This window comes from Delphinapterus leucas, chromosome 12 (genome assembly GCF_059928025.1).
Source record: "Delphinapterus leucas isolate spDelLeu-1000000601 "Yukka" chromosome 12, BTC_Dleu_Yukka2, whole genome shotgun sequence".
Taxonomy (NCBI): Eukaryota; Metazoa; Chordata; class Mammalia; order Artiodactyla; family Monodontidae; genus Delphinapterus; species Delphinapterus leucas.
Window position 1 is genome coordinate 94,087,614 of NC_143140.1, and position 17,589 is coordinate 94,105,202.

Below are 17,589 nucleotides of genomic sequence, written 5' to 3' on the forward strand. Positions count from 1 at the left end.
TAACACACATATATGGAATCTAAAGACAAGTGGTTCTAAAGAACCTAGGGGCAGGACAGGAATAAAGACACAGATGTAGAGAATGGACTTGAGGACACGGGGAGGGGGAAGGGTAAGCTGTGACAAAGTGAGAGAGTGGCATGGACATATATATCCACCAAATGTAAAATAGAGAGCTAGTGGGAAGCAGCTGCATAGCACAGGGAGATCAGCTTGGTGCTTTGTGACCACCTAGAGGGGTGGGATAGGGAGGGTGGGAGGGAGACGCAAGAGGGCGGGTATACGGGATATACGTATGCATATAGCGGATTCACTTTGTTATACAGCCGAAACTAACATAACACTGTAAAGCAATTATACTCCAATAAAGATGTTAAAAAAATATATATATATATATATGAAATAAAGATAAAAACAGCAGTGCCACCAAATGTTCTCAAGAACGTGGTGCAACCAGAAGTCTTACACGTTGGCGCGAGTATAAAATGACATAACCACTTTGGGAAAGGGCTTGCAGTTTTCAAAAATTAAACAGATACCTATTCTCTGACCCAGCAGTCCCAATACTAGGTAATTACCCAGGAGAAGCAACATATATGCCCATCAAAAGGTCTGAACAACAATAATCAAAGTGGCTTTATTCGTAATAGCCAAAAATGGGGGAAACGCCACTGCCCGTCAACGGAATGGAGGAGTAAACTGTTCTGATACAGTGAAATAGCGCTCAGCAATAAAAAGGAAGCAGCGACTAATACAAACAAGACGGCAAATCTCACGATTGCTATGCAGATGTGGCCGGGCAGACAGAAGATGCCCCCCCCCCCCCCCCCCCCCGCCAAAGACACCCAAGGGCTAATCCCCGGAAACTGTGACTAGCCCAGCTTATTAGGCTTCCCTTGGCCAAGGGAATTCAGGTTGCTAACCAACTCATCTTAAACAGGGCAATTACCCTGAATTACCCAGGTGGGCCCAGAGTAATCACAAGTCTTTAAAAGTCACAGAGGGAGGCAAATACAAATCGGGGAGCTGCAGTGTGAATGCCTGATGGGCCAGGGCAGGATTTGAAGATGGAGGAAGGAGGTATAATGTTGTCATATAATAAATATAGATCCTGGTCTTTGTCTACAGTTCTAGGCTCCTAGCTCCCAACACCTTATAATTTCCTAAGTGATTAGAGCATCAGGGGCATCTTTTGTCATAATATTTGGTTTTCAGAGGCCTTGCTTCCTGAAATAGCTTCAGAATAATAAAGGTGAAATGGGTTTTTTTTTATTCATAACAAACCTCTGAGTTCACATTAATGAGGTGACTTTTGCAAAGCCCCTAGGTAGGGGTGGACGCTGATTGGCAGGGGAACCAGCCATGTGATTAGAGGGTTGGAACTTTCAGCTCCACCCCCAATCTCCAGGGAGGGGAGGGGCCTGGAGGCTGAATTAATCACCAACAGCCAAGGATTTAATGTCAGGCCTACGTAATGAAACCTCCATAAGTACAAAATGGGATATGGGGTTCAGGGAGCCTCCAGGTTGATGAACAAAAATACGTCCTCGTGCTGGAGGGTGGTGCATGCACATTCCGTGGGCACAGAAGCTCCTGTGCTTGGGAGCCTCTGGACCCTACCCTGTGTACCTCCTCATCTAGCTACTCATTTGTAGCCTTTAGTACTCTTATAATGATGAGACGTTTTGTGTTTTGATTCTGTCAACTTAAAGAAAAACATGCAACATAGGAGTTGTGAGTCTCAGTTTTATTCGGGGACCTTACTGAGGACTTCAGCCCTGGAGACGGCCTCCCAGTAGCTCTGAGCAGCTGCTCTGAAGAGGAGGGGGGAAGCCAGTTTATGGGTGCTTTTTGTCTGGGGAATATGTGACATCAAGTATACACATCTTGGTAAAGGACTACTGCTAGTCACAAAGAAGAGACATCTCAAGTTAATGATTTTAGTGCTTTTCTGTGTTTGGGAAGCTACAAGAACCTGGGCTCATTGAGTTCCTCCTGAGACAGACATGCACCTGTATAAGGGGCTGCTCGTCCACAGCACAGAGCATCCTGTTACCCTCTTAACTCCGTCTCAGAGGGCACATGGGTCAGAGCCTGCCACAGGGTGCGACTCCATCCTTGCAGAAGTGGGTGGTGAGCAAAAACGCTCTTCGTTCTTCGTTGTTAAGAATTCCTACTCATCTTGTGTGAAACTTAGAGAGTTTAAGACATGTTTAGTTCAAAATGGAGTCACAGCGGCCAACGTGAATTTCCACATTAGCTGTTCTGACAAAGCCGCTGTAGGATGTGAGTGTCTTAGAGTGATTCTAAGAAAAATTACTCTAGACAAGAAGTCTGATGGGCAACGGACGTCACCGGGACAGACAGACCACTGGTAGAGCCAAGACCCCTCCCCTGGGGTAACACTCCTTAAAAGGAGACCACTGAGCCCAGTGACCTGGAGGCTCTTGGCTGCAGGACCCGACCCCAGTCACCGAGAGCTGGTCCAGGTTCCACAGGAGGCCCTGGGGGAGAGGAGGGGACTTACCCCTCAGGCTTGTCATGGGACCCTTGCCAGACCAGAGCCACTGCTCGTCCTGAGATGCCTTGTCCCCGGCTTCTCCTTGGAGTGGCTCTTTTCCCCTTTTCCCTACTCTGACTAGCCTGTGTTGTGCGCTCACTGTGGGCGATTAACCCAGTGATCCGTCAGTTGAGTGCTGGCTACAGTTTTGTGTTCCTCTAATTCTCACCTGCTAGGCCCTGCGACAGAATAATTCTTTATAATAAGCCAATACCCCGTAATAGTAAGTAAACCGTCTTCCTGAGTTCTGAGGGCCGAGCAGGCAAATCAGTGGAACTCAAGGAGGAGCCTGTGGAAACCTCTGATGTACAGAAGCACAGGTGACAGCCTGGACGCATGTCTGGGATCTGAAGTGGTGCGTGAGGGCAGCCTTGAGGGACTGTGCCCTTCACCTGTGGAGTCTGTGCTCTCTCCTGGTAGACGGTGTCAGAACTGAATTGAATTGTAGGCCACCCAGCTGGTGTTGCAGAATCGCTTGGTGCTGGGAGGGGGGGCACCCACACATTTCATAGCCAGAAGTGGAAACAGGGCCTTTGCAGATGTAATAAGACGAGGTCATATTGGAATAGGGTGAGCCCTAATCCAATGACTGGTGACCTTACAAGAAGAGAGAAATCTGGACACAGACACACAGGGGAGCGGCCACGTGAAGACAGAGGCAGAGACTGGAGTGAGACACAACCAGCAGCCTGGAGAGGCGAGGAAGCATCCTCCCTACGGCCTCAGAAAGAGCACGGCTCTGCCCACACCTTGGTTTTCGACTTCTGGCCTCCAGGCCTGGGAGAGAAGAAACGTCCGTTATTTTCAGCCACCCCATTTGTGGTAGTTTGTTATGACAGGCCCTCGGAAATTAAGACAAGCAAGACCTGTCACTCTAGCTCCACCTCTATCCTGTGTTAACTGCCAGACCTGCCATCTCGGCAGGCAGTGACAAGGGAGTAACAGCTAGAGCCCCAGCCCCGGGCAGGTTTCTGCAGCATCTCTGCATCCCCTTCGCTTTGACAAGAGCCTCTCCCCTTGCAGGCAGAGCGGAACGTCTCACAGTGTTTATCGAGCAGGTGACAGGGGCGGAAGGTGGACTGATGCCCCGAGGACCAACCTGATTCTTCTCCTGTGACTCCTGAATATTAGAAGGTGCGCGCCGGCCTCACTCCCTGTGCAGAGGGAGAAGGGACAGATTGTGGTAGAGGGAGCGCAGAGGGGCTGCCGTTCTGAAAAGGTCCAAGATCGTTCCTTCTCTTCCCCGGGGCCTTCGGTCTGTGTTTCATGGGCTCTCAGAACCGGGATACAAGGACCATCTCTTGGTCTGTCTTTCCTGAGTGGAGACGACGTGCAGGCTTTTTCACTCCGCAGCATCTCTGGCTGGTGCCACCTGAAGGCTGAACCCCATGCAGAACTGAGGGGGGACCTTTGCCTGGTATCACTCACTGGGAACAGCTTTTGGTGGATTTACGGACAGACTTGAGCAGGCCCCCCAATTTAATTTTCCCTCCCAGAATTTAGAGAGCGTATGCTGGATCCCTCACTAAACGTCCGTGTTTCGGGACACGACAGACATGAGATACTGAAACGAGAGACTGACTATCAGACAGAGGGCATTTCCCACACCCACTTGCTGAATGTGGCCCTGTCGCTGGCTCTGGCCAATGGGTGTGAGAGGGACGGTGTCCTTCCAGCACAGGCATAAGAAGTGGCTGTGCTTTCGCTGCCTCTTCTTCCCTGACTCGTGCCCGGAGGTCTGAACCTGGGTCAGAATTCAAGGGCGTCTGTGAACTCGAGCGCCAGGAGAAAATGACATTTTTATTTCTAATCTCTACCCAATCTTTAGCGTCTCCTTCAGTTATGAACACAGGCAAAAAACGCAGCTGCACCAGGATGAATGATTTTGTATTAATAGAAATCACGTTTTCATATTACATACTTTGCTATCCTATGTGCTTTTCAAAATGTATTTAAAAACACTATTCTGAGAAAAAGCCCATTCATGAGACCACCACACGGGGTTCATGGCATAAAAAAAGATGAAGCCCACCGATAAGGAGAAAGGGGACCCACGGAACCACCACACCAGGAGCCTGGACCCCGAGTCACCGTGTGGAATCTGCCCAACAAGTAAAACATGGGTGCTGGACATTCCAGGAGTGAGAAGTAAACTTGCAGGGTGGGGAGCCGCTGAAACGCTGGGTATGTTATTACAGCAGCTAGATCGCCCAAGTGGTACAGAACACACCAGGCAATGGGTGGGAGCAGGGGTCTCTGCAAATCAACAAGCCTGGTTTGCACACTTGTGTGGACGGCCCGGTGCCCTGCGATCTCTGTTCACCTCCCCCGCATCACAGCGCCATCCTGGGGGTAGAGGCGGTTCTGGGCCAGCCCGAGTCAGGCCGCATGGACTGTTCCTCCAGGAGGTTCACAAAGCTCCGCCCATCTGAACTTTCTCTCAGTGAGACGCAAGGCCAGTGATGTTAGGTCATTATCACCCTGGCCTTGGAAATGAGGCCACAGGTCACGTCGCCCACTGGCTTCACAAGGGTTGTGGGAGAGTGGAAATGTGTGGAGTGACACCCTTTCATGCAAAGGTGTCCGAGCTTTGTTTAACCAGCAACTCTCTTTCCACCACAGGGGATGGACAGTCACATCCACACTGGAACGCAGCCACGTAGCGGGAATGCTGAATCCTCAGCAACGTGGGACAGGAGGACAGGAGGCTGGGGCCGTGGGTGAGGATGGGACCTCCACTCGCAGGAGGGTGGGCCGCCTCCCGGACCAGGGTGATAACTGCGAAACCTCAGCTCGTGCCAGAGTCAATCTAAGCCCTTTATACCTGCCACTCCCTAACGCGTCCCATTTCACAGCGAGGAAAGTGAGTCAGGAAGCCGGCAGGTACCGCAGGCAGCTGGGACGCAGACCCAGGGCTCTGCATCCCTCCTGGACCCTCGTGATCCGAGGCCTCTGCCTATGGGTTTTGTTGCTGCTCTCACTGCCCCCAGCCCCCGACCCTGTCTGTGTCCCTGGCTTGGCTCAGCCTTCTGGTCGCTGTCTCAGTGGTTGTGAATATACATGGGTCCACGCCCTAGATCTAGAGCCCAGTCCTAGATCTGCCTGGCCGGAAGCAGCGTGGCGCAGAGAGGAAGCTTCTGGTCTTCCCGTGGGAAGGACGGGGCAGGGTCACGCAGGCCACGAGACCTCCCAGCTCCAGGCCCCTGGCTGGTGTGTCACCTGAAACCACGCTTCTCACCCTTCACCAAGCACTGTCATCACCTGGGACCCTGTGAAGATGCAGACTCTGACCCGCAGGGCTAGGCAGGGCCCGAGACTCTGCATTTCTAGCCAGAGGTGCCGATGCCGCTGGCCCGGGGCCCACACTGGAGTGCCGTGACCTCTAGAGCTGTTCTCACATCCTTTAGGTTGGGCATGAGCACACCTGCCCCACTCCCTCCCGAGGGCCGCTCAGAGGACCCGGTGAGCAGCAGCAGGAGGAAACAGTGAAATCAAAGCTCTGCCCACGCCTCCGTGATTTGCTGCTGGAGGGACCTTTTGGGTTCCTGCTGGCAGTCCCTGAGGAACCAGAGCGGAGATCTTAGCTCAGAAGGCTGACAGCAGGGGCCGGCTGGCCGCCAGGCCACACAGAAGAAAAAGATGCAGACCGCAGGAGCCGGCGGGGAAAAAAGCACCCACAAGACATGGCTCCCGGCTGACAGTTCCCTGGTCAGCTCCCGACACGGTGAGATGGACACCAGCAGCTCGGCTGTTACAGTGCCGGGGGCAAGAGGATGCCGGGTAAATCCCAGGTGAGCATCTCAGCTGGGATGTAATTTAAGGATGAAAAAGTGTGTCACTTCTGGTCTCTCCCTTACTCCTTGAGGGTTATAATGTTAAAAGGATGTTAGAGCCACTGAACACTTGCCCAGCAAGTCCCAGCTGGAGAAGTAAAGCTCAGGGTCAGCTGGGCCTTCTGGTCTACCCAGTCACGTGGCTCCGAGCAAGTAACAGCACTTGCAGGACCATGACTCAATAGATGGGTGCAGGGCCATTCGGTGCAGTGACTGTCTGGGGAGCAAAATACCGCAATTGTAGCCTCAGCCCAACTCGATAGATGTGGGCTTTGAAATTCAGGTCACAATTCCCAGCACCGAGATTAAGAAGTCCAGCCTGTGGCTCTGTGTTTCCGCATCCTGGCCCACCTCCTCCCTCTGCTCCAGCCTTGGCTGTGGTGGGAGGGGCCCCCAGGCTGAGCTGGGTTTCCATGGAGGTGCAACGGCTCACAGCACTCGGCTCTGGAAACTTGCAAGAACGCATTACATAACGTCCACAGCAGAAGGGCAAGGACACCCAGTGGTCTTGAACTCCTGAAGGTCTTTGGGGAGGTTTGGAGAGAGATTGAATTTTTTTCTGTTCTGGAAACCACAGACACAGGGCAGGAACCAAACAGAATGTGGAAGCAGATAGAAGAGAGACACCTTGGGACTTGGGCAAGATCACTCGTGACCTGGGACGTCCCCCGAGGGCCTCCCGACCCTGACCTCACACCTCACATGGGACCATTTAAGCCTTGTCTTCTCTGATGGGCAGGAAGAGGGAGGGGCCACATTTCTCCTGCTCACATGTGTCAGCAGCCTGGGGCTCACCACCCCTCCCCCCAGCAGGCACTCCGTGAACTGCTGTTGAATAAGTGAATTAACAAGTGAAGACGACACTGGGTGGGAAGCACAGGAGCTGCAGAGGACAGGGTGACAGACCCTCCCTGGGAAAACGTCCACCACCATAAATAATGAGCCCGCAAACCACCCACCACAGAAATGTAAAACACAGCTCCACGCGTATCCAATGTACATTTTCTCCCTCCAGAGTTCACGCGTTCTTTTCCTTAGGACAGATGGGACACTCTAGTAAAATAATTTTTGTCCAGGAAGCTACTAGGAATCCTAGTGACTCTCAGTCTGGGATTTCCGGAGGGGCCTTTCGCACGGCCTCTCAGTCATTCCCAACAGAATGTGCTGTGGCCCTTGACACCCATCCCAGCCATAGCCACACACCCTTCTTCCACTCCACAAGCTCCGTGAACGGTTCTGAACCCCTGCAGTGGACAACCGTTCACTCGAGTGCCAGGTCCAGCTCTGCCCTGCCCCAGCCTCCTTCTGCCCCAGGCCTGGTCCTCCTGCTTCTTCCCTCACTATCTCTCCTCTGTAAGCTCTCCAACATTCGACTGGAATTGGAGGTGTTGGTGTGAACTCATGGTTTGCCATAGACGTGGATCAATACAGAAATACGTGTAGATGTTAACGGTAGAAAGGTATTTTTTCTTTGGAGAGAAGGCTGGTTCCAGCGCTGGAAAGTACGACACGACCTTGAGAAACACTATTGTACCAGAAAGTCAGGAAATGCTCAGCTGATAACAAAGACGTGGGGAGGGAACAGGGCCAGCCCACAGGCTCCCTCCAGCCAAACTGGGGGCTGTCTGCACATTAGAACAAATAACAGAAGGAATGGATTGTTACTCAAGGAGGAACATAGGAGCCTTGAGTCCACAGTGACTTCAATTACTAAACTGAAAGGATGATAAGAAACGGGATATTAACGTAACTCCAAATCTGTCCACACACAAAGCAGTTTTTAATTACAAAGAAGGAACTTGGCACCTGCGGGGGTGCTGACAGGCACCCGCCTGACGGGTCACGTAGGAACCAGGCACCGGCTGAGCGGGGCCCGCTGAGACTCGGTAGGCGTGACAAAGACGCGTGACCCGAGGAAACATCAGACGAAGCCACGCGGGGGACAGCCTACCAAAAACCTGCCTGTGAGTTCACAGGTGCCAAGACCATGAGAGGCACCTTAGTCCCAGGGAACGGCCCAGACTGAAGCCGACGGTGGCCACTAAGTGTGGGAGGGGGTCCTGGGTGATGCTTTGCTCCAAAGGTGATGTCGGGACAGTCAGTGGAGGTGGCGTGAGGTCTATGGATTGGGCAGCAGTGGGGCATCAGGGCCGCTGTCTGGATCCAGGCGGCTGGGTTGTGAGCATGGAAGAGAACGGCCTTCCTTGTAGAAAATGCACAGTAAATGTTTGGGGATGATGTGTGTCGTGGCAGCAACTTACTCTCAAAGCCTTCAGGGGGGCAAACATTTTTTGCACCATTCTTGCAACTTTCCTGAATACTTAAAACTCGTTAAAAAGAGGAAGAGATATGGTGTCAGGTGGCCACGTGTCCCTGAGTGACTAAGGGGTAGGATCAGGAGGGAGGGCCACTGGTCACCACATACTTTGGTTCCACGTTTTGCCTGTTTCCACCTATTCTGTTCATGTTGGTAGTAACATCTGTGTATTAGGGTCCCCAGAGAAACCTGTAGGTTTATAGGATAGAGATACACGTAAGAGGGGATTTATTGTAGGAAGCGCCTCATGCAGTTATGGACACCAGAAGTCCCACAGTCGACCATGAGAAAGCTGGAGACCCAGGAAAGCCCATGGTGTGATTCAGGCTGAGGTCGAAGGCCTGAGAAATGGGGGCTCCCACGACCAAGGGCAGGAAAAGGTGGCCATCCCAGCTTCAGCGGGAGAAGAATTCGCCCTTCTTAACCTGTTTGTTTCATCCAGGCCCACCTCACGCCACTGAATCACATGTTCTTCTCTCCCGGAAAGCCCTCACAGACATAACCAGGAGTCTGGGCACCCTTAGCCCAGTCAAGCTGACACAAAGCATTAAGCATCCCAGTCTGTATCTGCACATGCTCATTCTTTCTTGGAGGTGGGGACCCTGCAGGACGCCCGGCATGAAAGCGTGAGATGCTCTCTTCATCTGCCCTACAAAGGGGAACATCAACAAAACAGCCAGCTCAGAGGGAGACCCAGGAGCTCAGCTGGTGGGGGCCTTGCACGTGTCAAACAGGCAATGCGTAACCCAAAGTGTATACATTAGCCAGGGTTCTCCAGAGACACAGAACCAACGGGTGCGTGTGTGTGTGTGTGTGTGTGTGTGTGTGTGTGTGTGTGTGTATAAAGAGAGAGAGATTTTAGTTTAAGGGCTGGCTCCCATGATGATGGAAGCTGGCCAGCCCCAAACCGGCAGTCCAAGTCTGAAGTCTGCTGCGGAGTCCCCTGTTGCTCAGGGAAATCAGGCTTTGCTCTATCCAGGCCTTCAGCTAGTTGGCTGAGGGCCACCCGCAGTGGGGGCACCATCTGCTTTACTCCAAGTCCACCCCTTTAAAAGTTAATCTCATCTAAAAACACCCTCGCAGAAATATCCAGAAAAATGTCTGACCACATATCTAGGCCTTGTGGCCGGGCCCAGCTGACACAATAAATGAACCATCACAGTGGATCAAGACATTGACCACAAAGCCCAAAAGGAAAGCAAAATAAATTTTCAATTCTCCTAGGCTGTCTTTTCATGACATAGTTTCATTGTTTTAATACAGGGTAAACTGCCTGAACTTCATGGCTACGGCCCCAGTGCGGCGACATATTCAAACATCCATGTCCCTGTTCCCCTGCGTTACCAAGTGTGATGGATAGCATAGTGGCCCCCCGTAGCATTAAAGACAACACAAGGGCAGACCCGTCCTGAGCTCAGCGGAATGGGTGACCCGTCTGTGGAATTTACAAGGCTGGCAGACTCTTTCCTAGAGACACTGTCGACCACAGAAAGTCCCTGGTGAGACGTGAATCCCAGCAGCCAGGGAGGAAGGTAGAGGAGAGCTCACGGATCGTGGGCTGATCACCCAGCCGCTTCTGCAAACCAGGAAGTGACAGCAATGCCAACAGCAAAGCCGAGCGAAGAGGAACCAACAACTAATTTTATCGTAACAAGCCACACTCACCTGCCATCTGCCTGCCGTCACAACCTTGGGAAGTTACCATTCGAATCTTCTGATCGACAGACATGGTCGTGCTGCCCTTCCTCAAAGCTGGCCGGACTGGGTACAACTCAGAGGTGAGAGACCCGGGACTGGGGTGTGAGGCCGATAGGACACAATCTGGAAAACGCTTTGCTTCCAAAAAGGCTCAGATCGTCTTCAGGGCTCTTGTCCCCGGAACCCAAGGTGTCAGTGAACCTGCCATCGTGCTTCCCACAAAAAAGGAGGCACCCAGGCCACCCAGTCCTCCTGAGACTCAGCACGCTCGAGGCTGTGCTGGCTGCAGGTGACACATGTGGAAGAGACGTCGCAGGCCCGAGTCAGCGCCATCCTCTGCTCCAGCGAAGAACTTGGGGAAAAGGCGTCACCACAAAACCAGCCGCCCCTGATGTAAAGCACTCCCGCCAGCAGCGGGGCCAAGGGCAGCTTGCTGTCTCCGGACAGGACGCGACCCCGGTGTCACTGCATCATCGGAGCCGCCGGGGGCACAGGTGGCCAGAGCGCCCCTGCCCGGACGCCCACAGAGCCATTTGAGGAGGTGTCCGGGGGTCTGTGTCCGCAGAACCCCAGCAGGGTTGTTCTGCTGACCCCCGACCTCTGGGGACCTGGACAGCCCTGCCCCGGCCAGCGGGCCCCCGGGCCCCAGGGCAGCCTCCACCAAGTCCAGAAACTTCTCTGCGCGCAGCAGGGCCCAAAGGAGAGGGGGACACACGCAAGGCCACACCTCGGGCCTCTACTCAGAGTTAAAAAAGTTGGAGACGCCCCTGTAGTAACTCAACAGAAACTCCAACCAAATACAGCTGAGTGGCCGGAGGGGCAGCCTTGTGCCCTGTGACCTTGGCGGAGCCCGACGGGAAGAGAAGGACTCGGCCAATGACCGTGCGAACCGTGACTGCGGCCCTCCCACCACTTCCTCTTCCTCCCGAACGCTCTCCGTCAGCTGCCCCTCGGGGACTCGCGGGGGCTCGTGACCCCGCCCCCGCATTGCGAGTCTCTGCTGATCCCAGGAAACCCATCTTTTTTTTTTTTTTTTTAATTTATTTATTTTTGGCTGCGTTGTGTCTTCCTTGCTGCGCACGGGCTTTCTCTAGTTGTGGTGAGCGGGGGCCACTCCTCATTGCGGTGCCCGGGTCTCTCATTGGCGTGGCCTCACCTGTCGCGGAGCACGGGCTCCAGGTGCACAGGCTTCAGTAGTTGTGTCTCGCGGGCTCCAGAGCGCAGGCCCAGCAGCCATGGCGCTCGGGCTCAGCTGCTCCCCGGCACGCGGGATCCTCCCGGACCAGGGCTCGAACCCGCATCATCCGCACTGGCAGGCAGACTCCCAACCACGGCGCCACCAGGGAAGCCCAGGAAACCCATCTTTGCCAGGCAAACCCCTGCCAGGCTGTTTCAGGCTGGCCCCAGCAATCGGCCCGGGTTGTCCGGCTGAGCCTGTGCCCCCAGCGCCAGCCTGGGAACAGGACCGGAGGGCCGGCGGGGGAGTAGCCTGGCCTGGGAGCAGAGGCTGGTCACCCATTTCCGCCCTTCACAAGCTTGATGGGCAATCTGCCCTGGGACCGGGAGTGTGCTCGTCTGGCATTTCTAAAAGTTCCAATGCATTTTTCATGCCAGTAACTATCACTGTGTCCTTAGCAAGTTGGTTTACGTTTTTTTTCCCTCTGTTCTTAGTTAAAATGGCCAGGATTACACCCTGCAGGGTTGTTACGACAATCAAATAAGAACATTCATGTAAAATAGCTCATATGTGACTTTAGGCACTTATTATGTATTACAATTAAGCACTAAACATAAAATGTGGTTTCTCTGCTGGAATCCCCCAGCTCTGAATAGTGCCTGTAAGAAGGGGACCACTTGTCCTTCTATGTCTTCTACAGAAGGAATGAAAGAGAAAAAGGAGTTTAGGGAGACTCGGTTCCGTAGAGAGTTGTTCTGCTTTACAAAGGAAATGACCTGGAACCTGCTGCCAGGTGGGCTGGAGGCCTGGCACAGCTGCTGCGGTTTTGTCCCACATGGAAGCCAGGCTCAGGGAAAAGCCACCATGTGGAGGAGGACAGAGCCCAGCCAACTGTGCAGTAATGGAGCTGGGCCCCTGATCAAACTGTACCTGAAGGTAGTGTTTTCAATTACTTGAACCAATTAATTCCCATCATTTTAAGGATAGCTTCCATTTTTTTTGTTATTTATAAGTGTAAGTGTCCTAACTGATAAGCATACATGCATATCATGTTTCCATGAAGGTATATGTTTATATTTATGATGGTGATATATGAATGTGAAAGAAATACCTATAAATGTGATCATGGATCACTAACACACTTAAAAGGGAAGATTGTCCTAATTCTAGTAAATCCTCCTTCATTGCTGCCTGCTGGGTAATATTCTACACCTCAGGTCTTTCAGCAGCAGTAAGTGGCACCCCACTGTCCCCCACATCGCCAAAACCACTGGGTTTCTAGGTGTTGCTATAGATTAGACCCTCAGTTATAGCAACATTGAATTATATTCATGGGGCTACCCTAACGGCGCAGTGGTTAAGAATCCGCCTACCAATGCAGGGGACATGGGTTCGAGCCCTGGTCCGGGAAGATCCCACACGCTGCGGAGCAACTAAGCCCGGGCACCACAACTACTGAGCCCACACGCCATAACTACTGAGCCCACGTGCCTAGAGCCTGTGCTCCGCAATAAGAGAAGCCACCGCGATGAGAAGCCTGCACACCGCAAGGAAGAGTAGTCCGCGCTCGCCACAACCAGAGAAAGCCTGCGCGCAGCAATGAAGACCCAACTCAGCCAAAAATAAATAAATAAATAAATAAATTTGTTTAAAAAAAAAAAAAAAGATATTCATGGATTTAAATAGAGCTGCCTACCCAGGAGGGAGACACCTAGCACCCTGGATGGGGCCACTCAAATATTTCTTGCTGTGGCTGTTTCTAGTCTGCTCTAAAAGAGAAAAACAATTCAGGTGACATTCAAGTCTCTGATTAATGGGGTACCATACACCTGAATAGGAGGAACATGTTGGTGATTGGCTGAATTTTCTATTTTCAGCCGCTAAGTGGCCATTGATGAACATGGTCATCTTTGATCCATTGCTGACTGTCTGTCTCCAATTCTGGGTAAACATTTACTAAGTACCTACCATGTCCAAGCAGCTGTCAGGACACCGCAGCAGCAGGAAGAGCTCACATCTCGTGGTGGGGCCCGAAGGTACCCCAGTAACCAAGAGGGCAGCACAGGTAGGGACCGGGTCACTCCAGCTGTACAAGCTGGTTCAATGTCTTTGCTGGTAAAAATTGGCCTGTGTTACTCTGTGGGCTGTTCAACATCAAAAAGGAATAGGAAAAGTTATTGCATAATTCTCCTCCAGAAAAAAAGGACCCGTGAATGTATGACAGTTGCACAGGTTGAAACGTTCAAGGCAAACCCGTGCAGAGTCACTGCAGGATTTTACAGGTCCTCACCCTGTACATCTCCAGCTTCCTAATAACCTCACCTCATCTGAGCCTGGGATGCTAAACCTGTCCTTTCTGCCTATAGTAAATGCAAGACTCACTATAGTCACTCATAGAAATGGAATTCCCATCCCAAAAATTATGTAAACTTGCAGCATTTCTCACTGTCTGTCAAAGGTTTTGCTCAGGACAAGCAAATCCTAGTCACTGCCCTCCTCCCGTCTATGGGAAACTGAGACCATCCCATAAATGATGCAATAGATTTATCTTCTTATAGAAGCACAAATACTGATTTAAAACCGGGGATTGTGTCCTGCTCATTTCGTTTCCTGAGCCAGATCTTGTGAGGAAAAGTAGCTTTCTTATCTTCCCCTAAGGGTTTTTCAGCCCTCTGCAGTGATGAATAGAGCCAATAGAGCTGAATTTTGAAAAAAAACACTTACAGTACAATTTCAGTTGCCTTAGGCCCTGGATTAAATTCTTTTTATTCCTGATGGAAAGTTCACAAAACACCACAGAAAGATAAAACAGACAATTAGACAATTTGTGAGCCCTCCTCCTCTGGGCACGATGTAAGCTAACATGCTTCACAGATGTCTCTGCCACATGCATCTCTTCCTTCATTAGTTCATTCATTTATTCACACAATGACTAGACAACATTGGTGTTGAGCTAATGCCCCTCCAGACTCTTTGGTGACTCCACGGGCACAGAAATAACTCCCTGCCTTTAAAGGTTGAGATGACCTTTGAGGCCCTACACCACTGCTGCCTGCTCACAGCCCAGTGGGCCAGTCGCAGCGGCCTCCCTGCTTTTCTCAAACACACCAGGTGTGCTGCTGCCCCCAGGCTTTTGCACTTGCTGTTTTCATCACCTGGAAGATTCTTCCTCCGTGGTTGGCTGCCTCACTTCCTTCAGGTTCTTGTGCAAAATTATATTCAGTGAGGCCTTCCCTGATGACCCTGGCTCCTTCCCTGGGTTTCAGGCTCTGAACACCAACTTCTACCTGCCCTGTCCCCTACGGCCTGGTGCTTACTGGATTTGATCCAAGTTGTCAGACATGTCATCACTACCTGCTACGATGCTCTAGGCCACACAGATGTGTTGACTGAAAGCCATAAGCATTTACTGGGCCATGGACATGTTACGAACTGCTAAGCCTGCTCTTCTATTTATCCCACTTGGTCCACAAAACAGCTCTGAAATCACATGACGGTCGACATTTTACACTGTGCTGCGTTTCACTCCTCAGACCACCCCCCTCACTGTTACACCATCCTGCTGAAGTCCCATTCTACCCTCAAGAAATGCTCAGACTGTATAATAATAATTTTAAAAAAGACTCCATTTTTAAAAAGAGTAGCCTATTAAAAAGTGCACCCAGGGCTTCCCTGGTGGCGCAGTGGTTGGGAGTCCGCCTGCCGATGCAGGGGACACGGGTTTTTGCCCCGGTCCGGGAAGATACCACATGCCGCGGAGCGGCTGCGCCCGTGAGCCATGGCCGCTGAGCCTGCGCGTCCAGAGCCTGTGCTCCGCGACGGGAGAGGCCGCAGCAGTGAGAGGCCCGCGTACCGCAAAAAAAAAAGAATCATTGAGTTTCAGGTGTATCTCTTTCATACACCATAGAGTTAGGTTTTGCTTTTGAGCCAATTTGAAAAATCTCTTCTTTTTAAACCCACAAGTGAAGTCCATTCACATGTATTTACATGGCTATGTTTGGTCTCAATTCTGTCAGTTATATCACGTTGCAATTACTGTGTGCATTATGTTTCATTTACTGTTTCCCTGTGTGGTGTGTCCTTTTTGCTTTGTTCATTTATTTTGGTACTTAGGAAGGTTTGTGTTTTCACTCGTGATAATCTTTATATTAAGGCTCTTTACAGTGTAATTGTGTTACCGAGTCCAAGCTCGCTCTGCTCGCCCGCTGCACAACAGGCCAATGAATCGGAGATGAGGTGTTGAAGCAAGGAATACGACCTTATTCGGGAAGCCTGCAGACCAAGAAGATGGCAGAATAAGTCTCAAAATAACCATCTTATCGGGGTTTGGATGCCAGTTTCTTTTACAGCACAGAGAAGGGGAGGAGATGGGGAAGTAAAGTATAAAGGCGATAAGTTTTGCAAATATCCCGTGGAATGGCCAGCCTTGGGGAGAGAATGTGTTAATTTCTTCTTTATTGCAGCCATCCCCAGGTGGACAGGGTCCGGATGTTTCCCTGAACAAAGGCACTTTGATTTAACCTTCAGGCAGAGGGTCAGGGTTCCCTGAGGCAGGCCATTATGTGTAGACAGTATCCTTTTAGTGAACAAAAGCGGCTGAAAGCAAAGGTTAAAGTAAAAGAAACAGATCAAACATGTAGTCAGATTTGGTCCTTCCCTGTTACCGTTGGTGTCCTCGAAGAATTAAAACATTACAGAACTAACATTTAAAACTATAACCCTTGAAAACATTCCAGAGATAAAAGACATGAACCTACATATTTGAAAGGACCCACTGGGTACCAGGAGAGATTGAACCAGAATGATTGCTGAGACACATCCCAGCCAACCGGCCCCATGGAACCCACCTTCACAGCCCTTCTCAACCATCCCGCCCCCCTTCACCTTCTGCCCCCGGGGTTGGGTTGTTTGCTGCCTCCTTTGCCTCCAGAAGTTCTTGCGTATAGAGCACACCTGAGGGCCCACCTGGCTGTAACTAAGCTACTTCCATCTTGAACATACACATCGTGAGAACAGACACATCTGAGGTGCTGCTGTCTCATCTTAGTCCTCGTGCATTATGACAAAGGCAAAAGTGACAAAGAATAACCTTAAACTTGTCTAAGAAACCCCTTCAGCCCTGACCAAGTCAAGCCACTCAATCGCAGGGGTTTTACCTGTGTTCATTCTTCAAAGATTTCCTTCTTCATTTTCTTATGAGGCTAATAGGTCAGTGGAGAAACTAGACCAGGCACTGAGCAAGGTCTGCTCGAAAGGGTACAAAGGTGCACAGCCCGATGGGTCCTGCTTGTTTGCAGGTGTTGTGGGTGAATGTGTCCCCAAAAGATATGTCTGCATTCGAATCCCCTGTGAATGTGAACTTATTTGGAAATAGGGTCTCTGCAGATATAGTCAAGTTAAAATGAGTTTGTTAGGGTGGACCTTAGTCCATACGACTGTGTCCTTCTAAGAGAAAGAGGAGGGAGATTTAGATGCAGAGACAGACACACAGACAGACAGACACACACACACAGAGGGAGAAGCCATGTGAGAACACAGATGGATTGGAACAATGTGTCTATAAACCGAGGGTTGCCAGAAGCCACAAGAGACGGGGAAGGATCCTCCCCTGGGGCCTTCAGTGCGAGGCTGACACTTGGTCCCAGATGTCTGGCTTCCAGAAATGTGAGAGAAGCCATTTCTGTTGTTTCAAGATGCCCCGTTTGTGGCAATTTGCTATGGCGGCCCTAGGAAGACACAAAAAGCCTTGGAGACTCACCGGAACGGAAATAAAATTAGGATTTCCTCTGATGAGAAATTCACTATTTAAAAAAAAACTTTATGCTATTAGAATCAATCACACTTGCTTGTTAGCTAATAATAATTATACAACATGAAAAAGCAGACTTTATTCCTAAGTGTCACCTTTCATAGTGATTCAATTTAATAGGTTAATTTTTTTTTAAATTATTGTTTATTTATTTTTGCCTGCATTGGGTCTTCGTTGCTGCGCACGAGCTTTCTC